The sequence below is a fragment of the Mustela nivalis genome (assembly GCF_964662115.1).
Source record: "Mustela nivalis genome assembly, chromosome: 11".
NCBI lineage: Eukaryota > Metazoa > Chordata > Mammalia > Carnivora > Mustelidae > Mustela > Mustela nivalis.
Window position 1 is genome coordinate 38,821,136 of NC_139030.1, and position 18,070 is coordinate 38,839,205.

At 36.0% G+C, this 18,070-nt stretch overlaps 1 protein-coding gene across 15 annotated transcripts in view; it reads right to left on the reverse strand.

Annotated features, from left to right (window-relative positions):
* Positions 1-18,070, reverse strand: part of ITGA4 (integrin subunit alpha 4) — a 220,344-nt gene that overhangs the window by 161,751 nt on the left and 40,523 nt on the right. For 9 of the 15 annotated variants that reach the window (XR_014300466.1, XR_014300467.1, XR_014300468.1 and 6 more), the window contains 3 exons: positions 13,355-13,436; positions 6,680-6,818; positions 6,195-6,237 (listed from right to left, as the gene is read on the reverse strand). The gene's annotated coding sequence lies outside the window, so the exon portion shown is untranslated. The remainder of the gene's footprint in view (positions 1-6,194; positions 6,238-6,679; positions 6,819-13,354; positions 13,437-18,070) is intronic. The other 6 variants (XR_014300465.1, XR_014300471.1, XM_082690224.1 and 3 more) reach the window with 1 other exon arrangement.

The following is an 18,070-nucleotide window of genomic DNA, read 5'->3' on the forward strand; positions in this document are numbered from 1 at the left end:
AGACAGTCTGACCACTGTAGATTCTCAATAAATGATACTGACCGAATAAATGAATATCATCTGACTTTCGTAGCCATTCTGCCATAAGCCCTGAGAAAGGACGGGTCTTTGATTCGATGTTACATTTCTCTTTCAATTGAAAAATACATATTTTAAGATTCATGTGTATAGTATATGAACTACCTTCACTTGAAATATTAAATAGGAGTTTATAGTTTTGCTTGATTCAGCTTGCTTTAGCTTTATTCATATATTGGTTTTTATAAATGTAAATTAAAGTGTTATGCTATTTAGGGAAGCTGAGATTAATCAAAACCCCTGTGCTTTAAATGGAATATCCATATTTATTACTTGAATTATATATAATTCTGTTTATTTTAACAACATTTTTCTGCATACAGCTTTGAATCTCATGGAGTAGATGTCCATTTTCAACCCCAACTCATCATATAGTATTCACAGGAGTGTTTTGTTTAAAAATGCACAAAGGTATCTTATTAAATAATGTCACAAACATGAAGTTCATTATTATGCAAATGCCATCCTTGGAACAGATTTGTTAATTGCAACTCATTTGCATAATTAATGAACTCCCAAATGAATTATGCCTTTACAGATTTGTGCAGCATTGTTTTAAAATAAATTATAAAATACATGTCAAAGGAAGAGTGCTTTCTGGGTTCCCACAGCATTGTTTGAAAATTAATTACCAAATGCTTGTCAAATTAAAATGAGTTTGTAGTTTTTACAATGTTATTTTAAAATTAATCACAAAATAAAATGTCACTGCATTAAAGTAAACAACTTGTTATTTTCTCTAAAAGAACCACAGAAAATAACGTTTTAACTTCAATTACATTGTTTGGTATAGTGATTCCAGTGTTTTATGCATTTCGTTTTTACACTGTGACTTAACAAAGTTGTTAGCATGTTAATGTTTTGGTAAATTGAGATTTAATTTAATTTTATTATGTAGCTTATTTTATAAAGTTGATGATTAATGCATTGAATATGAACCCAGTATGGGTTTGTTCATGATAAATTGTGAGTTTAAAAAACATTCAAGGTCACTTGAATCTGTTGTACGAACAGTATTCTTAAGATTTGTTTTATTGAAATTTTGACTGCTGCCAATTAAAATGATTAAAGGCATACAGCAGTGCTATCTTTCTACATATTCTGACATAAACAGTAGCATAATTCCTTTCTTCGGTACACTGAAATCTTCCAGTCCCCCATGCTACTTGTTTCACTCTGTGGAAATTGCCTGCTGTTGCCCAGAAGCCCTAGTGATACCCCCAGTCCTCTCCAGTACACATGGAACCCCCACTATCCAAATGCTGGATGGAAAATGCCAGTGTACTTAAACAATGACTTGACCAAAATGATTTTCCCAAGACAAAAGATTTGGTAAACAGTTTTCAGGAATTAAGGTTGCCAACCAAATACCCTTCAAAATATTAAAATACAAGAATAAAAATAATAATAATAATAATCCCTGCATAGGGGTATAATGCCTAATAATGAAACAGTCACTTCAGAATAATTTTGTCTTGCTTTCTTTTTTTTTTTTTTAAATAATAGTACCCTCCCTTTGCTCATCTCTTCTTCTCCTTATTTCCCAAAGCAGACCAGTTGTCTGTGGTTTACATTCTATCTTGTCAGTTCTTGACCACTGAATGTTAATCTATGGGGGAAGGCCTTTGTTTGATATGATTGCAACTATGCAAATCGATACCAACTAGACAATAATTCTTAAGTTAGATGATAAGCCATTTTCTTTCTGTTTTTGTTTTGTTCTGTATATAGCTGCTTTTCTAAACTCCTATGAACTATTCCAGTTTCCTTTGTGTAAACTGATGAACACAGTAGTCCATTTTGAAGAGGAAACATTTCTTCTAATTTATAACTGGTGTGTGAATAAGAACCCATTAGCTCATGTAGATTAAAGAACTTAAGCTTCTGCCATTTCCTATTCAATTCTGGCACAGATATTACTCAAACACTTAAAACATGTATTTTTTTTTTTTTTTACAATCAAATCAAATATAACTGCTGTTGTCAAAGCTCTGATGCTAGACATGTTCCTTTGTTTAAATCCCTCAGGAGAGTTTTACTTGACATCTTTTGAAATTCTATATCATTATGCTTACAAGTACAAGACAACAAAACATCTAACAGACAAACTATCTCATAACTAACATTTTTAGTGAAACAATAACCACATACTGAGAGCATAAGTGAATTTGTACAGATGCAGGATTTTTGAATTAATTGAATTAAATTAATTTCCATTGAACTAAAGCAGAAGTGTTCTAGGAAAGAATATGATCCACAATTTATGTTCTTCAATGAACTGTAGTCTGGGAAGCAGTTGTAGACATTCCAGTCTTTGGAAAATTTCATATTGATGAAAATAAGAGTAAACAAAGACATAATTTTGTTGACTGAATGTCAACTTTTTGTGAAATTCTATGAAGATCACTGATCTTCTATTAATATAATCTTCATTTTATAAAAATGCATTCAGTTAGGCTTGAATTTAGACTTTGTACACTGCATTTATTTCTGTATTTTATTATACAAATTCAGAATTTTAGGCTGAATTCATTTCTGCATTTCATTATACAAATTCTAGAAACATGGATAGGATTGCTATCCTGTGAAATAAATCAGAATTCAAGCTTTTTTAAAATTAAAACCATAGCTTTTTAGCTGAGTTGGGATGTCAATTTATACAGAATGTCATATACATCAGTTATCAGAGTTGGAGGAGACAGTAGGGTTTTTCTTTTAAGTTCTCCTGGAGGCCTTTCCAAATCCTCCCAAAGGGGCCCTATTGGCTTTTTCAGGAGGTTTTGCCAAGCAGATTTATGGTCCAGATCAGGATGAGAGCCCATGAAAACTAAATCTCCCTTTCCTTTATTTCCATGAGTCTACCATGGAGAAGTAGGTTCAGTAGTGCTTTGTTAATCAATGTTATCCTTGAGACTGCAATGTTTAGAATATTAATTTTCTACAAATTTTGTTCTATTTATCCGAAATCTACTCCTCTCGTATCCTTTCCTTGATGGCATTTCCAGGCATAAAATATATGCTATTCCAGGATTCCTGGGTGGGTCATTTGTTAAGCATGTGCCTTCAGTTCAGGTCATGATCCCAGGATCCTGGGACCAAGTCCTGCATCTGGCTGCTTGCTCAGCAGGGAGCCTGCTTCTACCTCTGCCTGCAACTCCTCTTGTTTGTGCACTCTCTCTCTCTGACAAATAAATAAATAAAATCTTTGAGAGGCAAACTGAGGGTTTGGAGGGGGGATGGGGATGGGGTGAGCCTGGTGGTAGTTATTGTGGATGGTACGTATTGCATGAAGCACTGGGTGTGGTGCATAAACAATGAATTTTGGAACACTGAAAAAAATACTATTCTAAATTTGTAAGTTGTATATATATTTCAAGCTACAATTAGGAAATTTACATTTCTTCCCAAACAAGTGGTAAGTTATTTTTGCATTATCACTGGGCATCGTTGGTCATTTCCTTCATAAGTAATTTTAGAAAATAAATCATCTAATTTGTAAAGAACAGAAATAATTCTCTCATACAACCTTAATACAATATTGCATATATTTAAATAACTAGAAACCTTAGTCTCTTTGAGAGAAAATTTTAAATATTGCTCAGTATTATGTGGATAAAATAACCGAATTGTATTTTCACTTTTTCAATTACATGTTTAGTCTATAGAGATACATAGTTAGAAGGAATAATAAGCATTCCATGGCTTTAGAAATTCATTTTATTTGTTTATTCTCTTATTTTTGTGTGTACTCCTTTCTGAATCTTAACTTGTAACTGAATGAGCCACAGACTTACTGAATACTCATGCATAGCATTTGAGATCTTTCTTCCCTAGAGTTTAAGCTGAAAGACATTGTTGATATATGTCCACTGTGACATATGACACACGTTTGCAGTTATTTTTAATTAGATATAAAATATCAATCCATTTGAGTTTGTGTATAGAATGTATTTGGAGGAGGAGGAGACTTGAAGGCAGAAATTTTAATTTATTTTAAAGAGAAGTTACATTAACTCAAAGGCCAAAAAAGGTCTGTCTCTAATGGCCCCCTTTGTGATCTAAAGGAGGGAATTCCCCATAACTACAACATACAGAGAAGACTAAAATCCCTTTCTGGTTTGGTTCCTCATACTAACCCCAAATAGATAAAACAACTTGTTTTCTCCTGGGTTTAAAAAGCAAGAAGCTGAACATATGACTCTTCTTCAAATCATACACTTGTGCTACTAGGGATATCACTTAGTGCCAAGTTTCAGTGAAGAGAATGTAAAGCATCTAAAGAAATTATGATTGTGGCTGGACCCCTGTCATGCAATTTCAGGTTTCCTTCTGAAAAGAGGTCTAATGCCTGGAATTTAAAGAATTTGCTAAGGCTTCTCTGCTGAGACTATTAGATGACTATTTTTAAGGAAAAAGAGTGACTTCCAGTAAATGGTATTTTAGAGATGCAATTATTTAGGATTCCGGCTGGTCAATCCCTCTGACTTCTTAAATCATCGAGTAGCATCAAGAACTTCCATTAACTTGGGCTACGCATATACTGTGAAGACTCTGTGTTCTTGAGTTTGTCAGTGAGCGCTAATCCACACATTCTGATGCTTAAATGTTTTTTAATTTCTTCAGTTTGGTTCTATCAGCTAACACGGTGGGGAGCGGGGAGAAGCAGATGACAACTGACATGGGCAATTCTCATTTGATAAGTTCAATGATGATGGTGTGTGGAAAGGCTGCTAGTACAGCCTGGAGAGAAGTGGGTCAGACAAGCCCAGAAAGTGCCCACTTTCCCATCTTCATCTACTTAACTCCTATTCATTACTGAGATTTCAACTTCTATGTAACTTTCCAGGGAGGCGCAGACCACAGGCCCAGCAGTTACATAGTGAGTATCTGCTGAGTACATGGAAGAGCTGTGACTCATGCTGTCCTTTGGGGCTGCACTCTCAAGAAGAGAACCCTGTGAAGAGCTTTTGCCCTCTAACTGGAAAAATGTACCAAGACTGGACATTTTGGTTTTATTTTTTTGTTGCTGTTGCTCCACACTGCGGAGAGATGTGAGTGGCAAATGAGAGCTACAACCTTTGGTGAAGTTCTGCCTATCAAAGGAATATATCAGGTCATATTGTATAAAAATAAGGATTTCTTTGAAAAAGATGGATGGTACTTTGATAGGAATTGCATTAAATGTGTAGATTGCTTTAGGTAGCATAGACATTTTCACAATATTTATTCTTCCAATCCAGGAGCATGGAACATTTTTCCATTTCTTTGTGTCTTCCTCAATTTCTTTCATGAGTACTTTATAGTTTTCTGAGTATAGGTTCTGTGTCTCTTTGGTTAGGTTTATTCCTAGGTATCTTATGGTTTTGGGTGCAATTGTAAATGGGATTGACTCCTTAATTTCTCTTTCTTCTGTCTTGCTGTTGGTCCATCAACAGATGAATGGATCAAGAAGATGTGGTATATATACACAATGGAATACTATGCAGCCATCAAAAGAAATGAAATCTTGCCATTTGCGACAACATGGATGGAACTAGAGCGTATCATGCTTAGCGAAATAAGTCAAGCAGAGAAAGACAACTATCATATGATCTCCCTGATATGAGGAAGTTGTGATGCAACATGGGGGCTTAAGTGAGTACAAGAAGAATAAATGAAACAAGATGGGATTGGGAGGGAAACAAACCATAAGTGACTCTTCATCTCACAAAACAAACTGAGGGTTGCTGGGGGGAGGGGGTTTGGGAGAAGGGGGTGGGATTATGGACATTGGGGAGGGTATGTGCTTTGGTGAGTGCTGTGAAGTGTGTAAACCTGGTGATTCACAGACTTGTACCCCTGGGGATAAAAATATATGTTTATAAAAAATAAAAAATTATAAAAAAAACCAATAAAATGATATAACTAAGAAAAAAAATAAGGATTTCAATTTCTTTTATATTTAGATATGCCATTCTACGATTGTTTCAATACGTAAACATAGTAAGGCTAAGAAGAATTTGGAAGCATATGCCAACATAGTGTTTTTACCGGTGTTTTGAGGAGTATGGCTATTTTGTATAACCAACATAGCACAGTAGTTAAAAGCATGGGTACAGAAATACGATATGACTTACTTTTTGATGACTTCAGATCCTTTCCTGAGGCCAGATTCTTTCTCTGTAAAATGAGCATAATAATGTTACCAAATAGAGTTATTGTAATTGAGATAAGGTATGCAAAGCACTAAGTACTTATTTTTAAGAACAGGAGATAGATTTTTAGCTATTCTTTGCTTTATGAAATGGCAATTATGGTTTCCTTCTCGTGTAGATTCGACTGAAAGCTAATAGTGTATATAATTCTGCACTGACTTGATTTTATGAAAGGAGAAAGAATTTCAGCATTTAATTGGGTGGCTGGAGTGGGAATGATGACCAAATAGAGTACAAACCAAGTCAGGAATGTAATGTATAGAGAATCTCCATTAAAATTCCCATTCAGGGAATCTCTAAACCATAAAGCATACAGGATCACTTCAGGGTTTAATCAGTGGAGAATTTGGGCTGACTTGTCTTTAACGAACTAGTGTAACATTCTCTAATATTGTTCCCACATTTACCTATGATGCAGGGTGCTGGGCTACTGCTCCAGTCTTGGCACATTTTTCTAGTTAAAGGGCAAAAGCTCTTCACAAGGTTTTCTTCACAAGGTTTTCTTCACGAGAGTGCTGTCCTTTGGGGCATGTGGTCTGCACCTCCCTGGAAAGTTACACAGAAGATGAAATCTCAGTAATGAATAGGAGTTAAGTAGATGAAGATGGGAAGGGTGTAGGAGAAGGATAGGGACCATACTGAGAAAACTGGACATCTGAAGACATTTCAAAGACATAAAATTTGCTATGATGTAACTATCGTTTAGAATAAATCTGATATGCTTGTAAATAAAATATTTAGCCAAGAAAAAATTGGAAAGATGATGATGACAATAATAGCTCATATTCATCTGGAACCTACTATAGTAGGCGCACTGTTTTTTAGCATATTGCAAATTATCATTTCATATAATATTCATAACAATCCTAAGAGAGAAATATAATTAGTAGCCCTATTTTACAGACAAAGTAGTTTGGTCATCGTCACAGAGTGAGTAAGTGGCAGAACTTTGAACCCAGCATTTTTAATCCCAGAGCCCAAGTGACTTCTGCTGCCTTCAGATTATGATGGGCCGGGCATAATTAGAATTTTAGTCTTTATCCTGTAGGCCAGGATTCTCCGTGTATGCACCCCATCCCAGACCTACTGAATCAGAAACTCTGGGGCAGGTCCAGCAATCCATGATTCCATAAACCCTGCAGGTGAATCTGATGCTCAGGTTTAAGTTTAAGAACATTTGATAGAGGTAATAAGAAATTCTGAAACATTTTTAAGCAAAGAAGTCATGATGTTTCCTGAAAGATGGTCATTCTCTTATCTACATAAAGGAAAAGTAATGGGGTTAGGTCTGATGGTTCTCTCTGGCGTGAAAAAAGAACCAAGGTTTCTCATTTTCCCCTCTGTACCTATAAAGGGCGATACCTATTCTGTTTCACTTAACACAGAATGAAGTTAAAAATAAATGCTACTAAAAGTGGCAAGACTATAGTCTTGAGTAATGCAGCCTTCTATTAGGGGACTTTGAGCTGACTGCTGAATTGAAAGAGATGAAAATATCCTTTGTGATCTTATTGCAAGAAAAATGCCACTAATGAGATAGTTGTGACTTAGATAAATTTTAGTCTATTAGACTTGTTTAGTTTTATGAGCAAAAAGAGTGCACATAGAATGATTATGATTTTTTCTCATTCCCGGACCAAAGGATATTTTTCACTAGAAATAGCTATAGTAATAAAAATTAGACATATATTTTTCCAAAATATATTCCATGGTTTTAAGAGTTACATAAAATTTTCACTCCTCTAGAAGGGGCCCAAATCTTAATATGAATAAAAATCCAATAACTCTAGCCTTTAGAAAGTCACATTCCATATGAACTGTAGAACAGAATGGTAATTTTCAATTTGACATTATTTTGTTTCTTTCAACTAAATTATATCCTTTTCATTAACTTATAGTGAAGTTTTCTTCCCCTACCTGTTTTTATATTTTAATGCTCTTTAATCTGGCTTTCAAGGATTATATCTAGGGTACTATGATTTATTTATGAAACATTAATTAATCTAGAAACTAGAAATTGTGAAAATCTTTTCAAAAAACATCCATTTAAAAGTTGATTAAAAAATCACCAATATGAAAATGACTAATAATGTCTGTTCTCTTGAGGACAGAAGCTAATAAATACTTGAAAATTTAACAGAGCAAATGACGAGTGTTCCCATTAGCTTGACTTTGAAATAATCTTAAGTATAAAAAAAGGACTTAAACTGATGCCTGCCCCCCTCCAAATTACTATAAATTAGGGTAGGTTAAGAAAAAGAGATTTCCTACATATCATATGGCCAGGATTTGACATGTTTTGATTTATTTTTAATTTATGGAAGAAAATGCAGGCTTTCAAATACATGTATACAATTTTATATTAACATGCTATGGTATTTATTATGTTATAAGTCAAAAACCTCTTTAAGCCAACTTAATTTAATGAACAAGATATTCATTCTCGTTAGCTGAAGAATACAGGGTGAAGAGACCCCTCAAGGGAACTAACCCCTTGCTTCCTTCTTCCTGGAACATTTCCCTTCTCTCTCCTCCTCTTACTTTCCTTACTTCTGACTAGCTCTTCATGACTCAACCCTAACAACATTGCCCCTTTTCCATACAACCAGGATAGATTTCTGTAAGCTCTCATATTTCTCTGTACTTCTTTGATGCATGTATAGCAATTGTAATAAAAATAGTAAACATCAGTCTTCTCCAAAAGTGTCATCTCCTCTAAAAATTTAATTCCACTAGGACTGGAGGTATTTCTGACTTATTCCCCATTGTATCTTCAGCAAGTAGCAGAAGAAAGGAAGGAAGGCTCCTGTAGGGTAAGGCTCCAACAGCAAAAAGAGAAATGAAGACCAGTGTTCTAAACTAAGCCTTCATATGATTAAGTATCACTGCATTTAGCTACATGAGCTCAAAGCACTCTAGCTTAACCAACACCTCCATGCTTTGGTGAATTATCATATGCTTATTAATAATGAGTGGAAGGAGACAAAGTTATCTGTCATGATTCAAACTGACTAAAATATGCTGAGAAATGCTGGGTATACTGACTCAGGAGAGCCATAAAAAAAATCATTTGGCTGAGGGGGAAATGGCATAATTGATCTACACAATTAATGATCAAATATTTCCAAGTAGAGACCACTCTGATCTGACATATGGCTCCTAAAGGGAGTATGCCGAAGAAAAAGTAAAATGAGGATCATGAAGGATATGTCTACACACGTGAGCCTGTTGCCCACAGGTGTGCACCCTGCTTTCTATTTCCCACAGCTAAGAAATCAGCTCCTGAAAGCAGTTGTTAAAAGAGTCAACTTGGGGCTCCTGGGTGGCTCAGTGGGTTAAAGCCTTTGCCTTGGTTGAGGTCATGATCTCAGAGTCTGAGATCGAGCCCCGCATCGAGCCTGCTTCCCTTCCTCTCTCTTTGCCTGACTTTCTGCCTACTTGTGATCTCTGTCTGTCAAATAAATAAAATGAAAATCTTAAAAAAAAAAAAAAAAAGAGCCAACCTTTCACTCAGACTCTCTAGAAATCATCTTCTACTTCTAATTCATTCAACCACATGCAACAAGTATTTCCGTAGAACCTACTATGTACCAGCGGTGTTCTAAATGCTCAGGATACTTCAGCAACAAAAGAAGCAGCAGATATGAAACACGACTGTGGGCTGACAGTAGCTACTAAATATAGAATAAAGACTAAAGGATGGTAAGTACTAAAATTTATAAAATGTGATCCCTATTCTTGAAATGTTCATAATCTTGAGCGAGGGAGGTTGATACACATGAAAATGGTGACCTACCATTTGAATAGCACATGTGGCCTGGTGTGGTGACTCAAACACTTTAGATGTTGAATACATGGGATTATGTCAGTCAAGAGACCACTTTGAACTCAGGGGTGATGGAAAGCTTCATGAGGAACTGTCTTGAGTTGGCCTCCCAGCCAAGTTTAGAAAAGCAGACAAGGAGAGAAAAGGGAAAGGTGAATGCTCTCCAGAATCTCATGTACAGAAACTGTCTTGAAAACCATGTACTGTCTACACAGATCAACTGAGCACCTGCTATGAGCTGGCTATTATAATACGCTTGGCAGAGTGTACAGTAAAAGTAAAATTTCACCCTCAGAAATTTATGGACTAGTGAAGAAGTAGTAAAAATGTGCATTAGTCACTAAAATACAAAGTAGAAAGTTCTAAGAGTCATAAATAAGAAAGGTGCTGGTAAAGTTGTATGACATTTTAGAGGAGGGAGATATTCACTGACAGCTGGTTATCAGAGAAGGCCTCATGGTAAACAGACGGCATTCAGTGGGACCTTATGAAATATGAATGCATGAAGGAGAAAGAGATGTAATGGCAGATTTGGGCAAGAAGCCTGATAACCAAGTGAGAGAGTTTAGAAAGTGAGAGGGTCATTTGAAGGCTTATTGCCATAGTCAAGGTAGGGTAGTCTAGGTAAAGACATGGATATTTATTAATTGGCTTTAAAATTATAACTGGCCACATCTAACTTCCAGCTCCTCTACCATCTCTTATAAATTATTTTTATGTTATTTGAACCACCAAACCATAATATAACATGAGGTTTTCCTCACTACTTAACATTAAGCATTTACCTCCTATTAGTTTTCCTGCTTTAGTTTTTGAATCTTCAGATACTTTCAGTCCACATTTCATCATCAGAATTGATTAATCTTCACAATGTTTCACATTATTTTTATTATTACAACCTGATTTTTACATGCATTTCCTTAAATAGTGGTCAACACTTTTTTTTTTTTAAATCTATTTTATCTTGTTTGCTAAGGTCTCTGCATGAGCTATCTTCCCTGTCCCACTGACTTAGTATGTTCTGTATTTCTATATTTCTAAGGATTTATTTTATAACTGTAGTGTATGTGGTGAGTTATTACATTAATATTATTAAAATAGACAAACCTAAAATGTAAAACTCTGCTAGAATTGTATTCCAACTATCTTATGTTCTTTCTCAGACAGTGGGACTAAAGAGAATTGTATGAAATGCCTGATTTTTTTTCTGAGGTCAACTTCAGGAAGTTAAGGATGTACTTGAAATAGTATAGTTTTCCACACATATTTTCTCTATGAAAAGGTCTGGATGTGTGCTACATGAATAGTAGTAGGAGGATGGCCTTGGGCATGTGTGAAGGCAGTGATTTCTTGGCAGTGCACTAAAGCCTTTACTAGTCTCAATAAATTATGTCCCGATCTGTTTATGTCCTCAGTGGTAGGATATCTGATCCATAGAGCCAAAGGAAGAGGGCTTGAGTATGGGCTGAGTGGAGGTTTGGAGGGGGGAGAGGAGCTTACTACCTGTGTCCCCTCTGCCTCCTCAAGGGACCCGACTATGCACAAGAGCCCTAGAAAAGCTAAGAGAAGAATGAGTGGAGGAAAGCGTAGGTTTCTGTCTATGTATTGTTTAATTTAAAAAAATATGTTGATTATCTACTAGGTGCTGGGGATGCAGTAGGAGTTAAACTTCTGCCATGAACTTTGACTGCTTTTAGTTTATAATTTAGTGGGGGTGACAAACATGAAATGCATCATTATGAGTTATCACATCATTACAGTTATGATAAATGCTTCAAGGTGAAAATGCAGAGTGCTCCGAAGGATGGCTAGAGTGTTGCACTGTGGAAGCACCCATCCCCAGAACAGAAGTAAAGAGAGCTAATTGTGCTTGAAGCATAACACTAACTACAAGAATAAATTATAAAATTCTCCGTTCTTGGGGCAATGGTGGTATAGATGATATCACAACGGCAAGGCATTTAGAAAACTTCAGCCTCATGATAAATTATGCATAACATTTTGTTATTGCAAAAATGACAAGGAATCCCTGGAACCCCCCTCCATTTTTTAATAATACATATTCCTCATAAAAACAAGGAAATCTCAACTGAAATCTTATGCACCTGTGTGGCTAGTCAATTATTCACAAATCATCATGGATTTGATATATATTTTTTCTACCTAATTCTGTTAGACAGTCAATTTGTAATGCTAAACAAAATGTGCATAGGAAACTTAAATATAGCATTTCAGATATTCTCTGAACATTCATTTATTTGTTTACTGTGAGATATTTACCAAAATCAGATGTGCACACCCATCATCTGAGCACATGTCCATCTGTCATCTGAAACTGCCAATAAATATATTGCTTAAATAGTAACAGTTAAGAATAGAGACTCTCATAATGAGAGAACTAAGAGTAGATCATATAAATGATCACAGAGCCACATAAAGATAACCACCAGACAAGCCACAAAATGATAGAATAACATAAGCTGTCCTTGACAATTCCTTCATGTGTTCCATTTCTAAGGATTCCTGAGGTAACTTTTATTGTATAAATTATTTTCAAATAAATGAGAAAAGGAGGAGTTAGTAAATGTAACTCAACGGCAGTAACTGAATCCTAGAGATTAAAACCCAGACTTTCTGAGTCCCTCTCTCTCACCTCTTGAAAGTGTAGGCTACTTTTGTCTTTATGCAACATATTCATTAAGATTCTTTAGTTGCATTTACTAAAAATTTGAACCTGGATATATCACTCTTGCTGGCATTTTTGAATTCCAAGCATCTCTAGCTGATAGTCCTTTCCTGGGATATAGTGTGCTTGTGACTTAGAAAAGAAACTCTTCTTATCTGAATGAAGTTCTCTGAGATAAGTGTAGAAGGAACAGATTTTGAAACTTCCCTGTTCTTACTAAACCTGCCATTACAATCAGAAAATGAAAAAAAAAAAAAAAAAAGAAAAGGAGCAAGAAACCCTTTCTCAAAAGTATCTGCTATCCAGGAAATCTCCAGACAGAAGTAAATGTGCTCCTGGCTTTGCATTGTAAGAAAAATAAACCAAAGGAGCAAATAATTCATTTTCCATTAAAATAAAAATATTCCTGTTTTACTAAACTCTTTCTATTGTCACCAAAAATTACAATAATGTACAACATATGTACAGTCTGCTTTTCAGACTATAAAGATTTAAACTAGTGTATATTGCGCCAGTTCTTTTCTGAGAGGGCTGGAATTGGTCATGTACCCACCCTACAAGCATACCCACCTTCCAAGGTGTTAGAGCATGAATCCCCATCTTCTTTATAGGAGTAAAGGCTTCTGAACTGATGATACTGGAACTCATGAGACTAAAAAAATAATTAAATTAAATAATTACTTATTTAAACAAAGAAAGTAGGTTAAAGCCTACTTGGAAGTCATAAAAAACATACACATATATCTTAACATATTAATTTAAGAAATATACCCACTCATTTGCTGAAGTTCAAATGTAGGGCCAAGATTATTTCTTTGGTATAGGGCTATTATCTGGAGCCCAGTGTTGATTGTTAGCACAAACAAATTCAGAAACATCTTCAACAAGCACTATTTTACTTTGTTTGTTTTGCATATATTTTGTTTTATTTGTGAAATAAGAACTTAAAGACAGGGGTGCCTGGGTGGCTCAGTGGGTTAAGCCTCTGCCTTCAGCTATGGTCATGATCTCGGGGTCCTGGGATTGAGCCCCGCATGGGGCTATCTGCTCAGTGGGGAGCCTGCTCCCCCCTCTCTCTGCCTGCCTCTCTGCCTACTTGTGATCTCTCCCTCTCTGTCAAATAAATAAATAAATAAATAACCTTAAAAAAAAAAAAACAACTTAAAGACATAGATGAACAAATCAAAGCAAAATCTAAGTTTTTTTTACTTTTCCCCAATCTCTTCTGTTTTCTCACCTGTAATTAATCTGATAGCAGTGCTAAAGAAATTTTCAAAACTTTCCAAAGCATTAAATTTAATGTTTACAGAAATAAAAACTCTTTACAATTAACATTATTTATTTACTATTTAATTAAATGTTATAGTTACAAAATGAAAAACAAGTGGCATAAACAAGTTTAAGAATAAACACAAGTGATTCATGCTAAGAATAAAGGGGTATGTGCTTATTCTTTTTAAAAAAATTTTTATTTATTTACTTGACAGACAGACATCATAGGCAAAGAGGCAGGCAAAGAGGCAGGCAAAGGGGGGTGGGGAACAGGCTCCCCGCTGAGTAGAGAGACTGAGAGCCTGAGATCCTGACCTGAGCCGAAGGTAGAGGCTTTAGCCCACTGAGCCACCCAGGCACCGCTGTGCTTATTCTTAAGAAGAGTATATTTAGGATCATATGATCCAATAATTCTACTGTTGGGTACTTACCTAAAGAAAACAAAAGCACTAATTCAAAAAAATATACATGCACCCCTGTATTTATTACAGCATTATCTACAGTAGTCAGGATATGGAAGCAACCCAAATATCCATCTATAGTAAATGGATAAAGAAGATGTGGGACATACACACACACACACACACACATGAATATTATTCAGCCACAAAAAAGGTGAAGTCTTGTCATTTGTGAGAACATGGATGGACCTAGTGGATAGTATGCAAAGTGACATAATTCAGAGTGACAAAGGCAAATACCACATGATTTCACTTATATGTGGGATCTAAAAAACAAAACAAAAAGAAATAGACTAAAAAATGTGGAGAACGTTTCTAGAAGGGAGGTGGGTTAGGGTTGGGCAAAACAGGTGAAAGGCATTAAGAAGGACAAACTTCTCGTTTTAAAATAAGTAAGTCACAGAGATGAGAAATAAACAGCATATGGGATATAGTCAATAATGGTATAATAAGTTTGTATGATGACAGAACATGACTAGTGGTGAGCACTGAGTAATGTATAGAATTGCTGAATCAATATGTTATATACCTGAAATGAATAGAACATTATATATTATGTTATACTATACTTTAGTAGTAAGTATTCTTTTCGAGTCTATTTTCAGTAGTATCTGGGTGCCACAGATAGGGCAGAAGGGAGAGACAGTAAGTCCAGCAAATTGGTTAAGTAGAGGGTATACTGAGAGAATATCCATGGTAATTGTTATATTATAGGTACTTCTCAAGAGTTGTTATGGTATATAAGTGAGGATTAAATTTATTTTAAGTCATTTGATATTTCTATGTTGAATGCAAGTTTTTAAAACAGAACATCTCAGGACTACTGCTTGGCATGACCAATTCTCCTACTCATATAAAGAGAAGCAGCCTGGCCTGTGTGGTATTACTTTAAAAGCTCCAGGATACTTTGCCTTCCACACAAACACATTCCTTGGCTACTATTAATACCTGTCAGTTTTCTACCTTAGGAACTATATTAATTTATGCCAGTGGTTCTCAAAATTTGAGGGGCATAAGAATTGTAGAATGAACCTTTAAGATGCTGAACAGGGGTGCCTGGGTGACTCAGTGGTTAAAGCCTCTGCCTTTGGCTCAAGTCATGATTCCAGGGTCCTGGGATCAAGCCTCGCATCGGGCTCTCTGCTCGGCAGGGAGCCTGCCTCCTCCTCCTCTCTCTCTCTCTCTGCCTGCCTCTCTGCCTACTTGTGATCTGTCTGTCAAATAAATAAAAATCTTAAAAAAAAAAAAAAGATTTAACATGCTGAACAGAGGCTCTGATTGGAGATTCTGACCCTGTAATAACAGGGGGAAGCTCAGGAATCTTTTTTTTTCTTCTCATTTTTAAAAACCATTTTTATTAACATATATTATATTATTTGCCCCAGGGGTACAGGTCTGTGAATCATCAGGCTTACACATTTCATAGCACTCACCATAGCACATACTTTCCCCAATGTAAGAATCTGCTTTTTTAACAAGCATCTCCTATAATCCAAACACTATTTTTAGACACTATTTTGACAAAACTTCGAACACTATTCAAAATATCATCATCAAGGACCATGCCGTCTTTCTTTTGATTCCAGCCATTCTGGACTACTTTCAGTTCTGGCACAGATTTCTCTCTCCTCGAAACCCTTGTATAAACAGTTCCCTTTTCCGGAAAGATTTTCCTATACTTTATGGAACAACTTCAACTTCGATCATTTCCCCAGGGGAATTCCTGCCTCTGTAGACTAGGTTATCAATCCTTACCATATACTCCATCATATCCTTTACCCGTCCTTGTCAAGCATGTACTACTCATGTTCATGTCTTTCGCTTCTCACTTGCCCACCTCCAAATCATCAGCTCCATGAAGGAAGAGGCCATATTTGCTTTGGTCACCATTATATGCCTAACATTTCTCAAGGTGATGGGCAAAGTGGCCATTCAGCATTACTATAAGAGTTTAAAAAAGAAAAATGAATGTCAATATGCAAATCTCTTCATGAAAGGCAATATTACCTGCCTTTCCTCAGTTAGCAGTCATTTAGATCCATTTTTAAGAATAGGGTTTAATAACATTGTAAAATGGAAAGCAAGAGATCCAGACAGCTCATACTCTGGGCCCCTGACCATGAATGTTACCACCACAACTCTGGGGTGTGGAGGGAAATGCAAGAAAAGGAGAGCAGAGTCAGCTGTGGCCTCTGGTTATAGACAGAAAAAGGACTCATCAAAGTGGACAGGCAAGCCATGTTCACAGGCAACAAAAATGCGTCTGAACCCTGGGGTAGCTCTGCACCTGCACGGAGGCCAAGGGGACCCACCTACATGCCTGCAGGTGGTGACCTGGAAAGGAGACTTGCTTAGTCTTAAAGCTTCTCCATAAGCGTTTCCATTATTTCCACAGATAGCCTTGATGCTGCCCTGTTGCCATGAATAAAGGTGTTGGTGTCTTCACAAAAAAAGAAAAAAAAGAAAAAGAGTGGAAGGAAGAAAGAAGGAAAAAAAGAAATAAAGAATAGGGTTTAATAGGAAAAAGAAAAAGGATATTTATTTTGGGAAAGAAACAGGAAGGCATGAAATTTAAAATGGCTCACTCTTCAATTTGCTCTAGAAGTGACTTGAAATCAAATACTACTGCCCGTGTTGAGCTGAAGTATAAAAAAATTTTCCATTCAATGCTCATCTATGGTCTGCAAATTGTTCATTGATGGCTACTTATTCTTTACAGCACAAGTTCTTACTGTTAAGAATTATACACTAATGATGTCAAGGGTGAGGCTCATGAAACTGCTGCTGAAGTCCTTGGGAAAGAATTCAAGAGAGAAACGGGATGGTTAATTACATGTTAATTCACTAAGTGGTGAATTAGATTTTGAGGAATTCAATTGTTTCTATTTAGCATGATCTTCAGAGTAACACACACACACACACACAAAAAAAACCAGAAAAAATTATTTAATTGATTTTTATTCATAAAGCCCTCCATCTAATATATAATAAGTAAACCCCAAACCCTAGACAAAATGAATAAGACAAAGTTTCTGTCTTCAAAATGTTTTTAATTTGGCTGGTGATTCTATCAGTAACCAAGCTGAACAGTAAAAAGAAGAAAGAATAATAAAAAGTGAGAATAGGTTGGGCACCTGGGTAGCTCATGGCTAGGTATCCAACTCTTTATTTTGGGTCAGGTCATGATCTCAGGGTTGTAAGATACAGAGGCCTACATTGGGTGACATGCGGGGCATGGAGCCTGCTTAAGATTCTCTCTCTCCCTCTGACCTTCCCACACCAATTCACACTCACAAGTGCTCAATCACTCTCTCTATCAAAAAAAAAAAAAAAAAAAAAAGGATGCCTGGGTGGCTCAGTTGGTTAAGCATCTGCCTTCTTAGGGTCCTGGGATCCAGTCCCACATCAGGCTCCCTGCTCAGTGGGGAGTCTGCCTGTCCCCCTCTTTCTACCCCACCTTTCTGCTCATGCTCTCTCTCTCATTCACTCTCTTTTAAATAAATAAATAAAATCTTTAAAAAAAAATGAGACTAGGTCAAGGGAACCTAGAGAC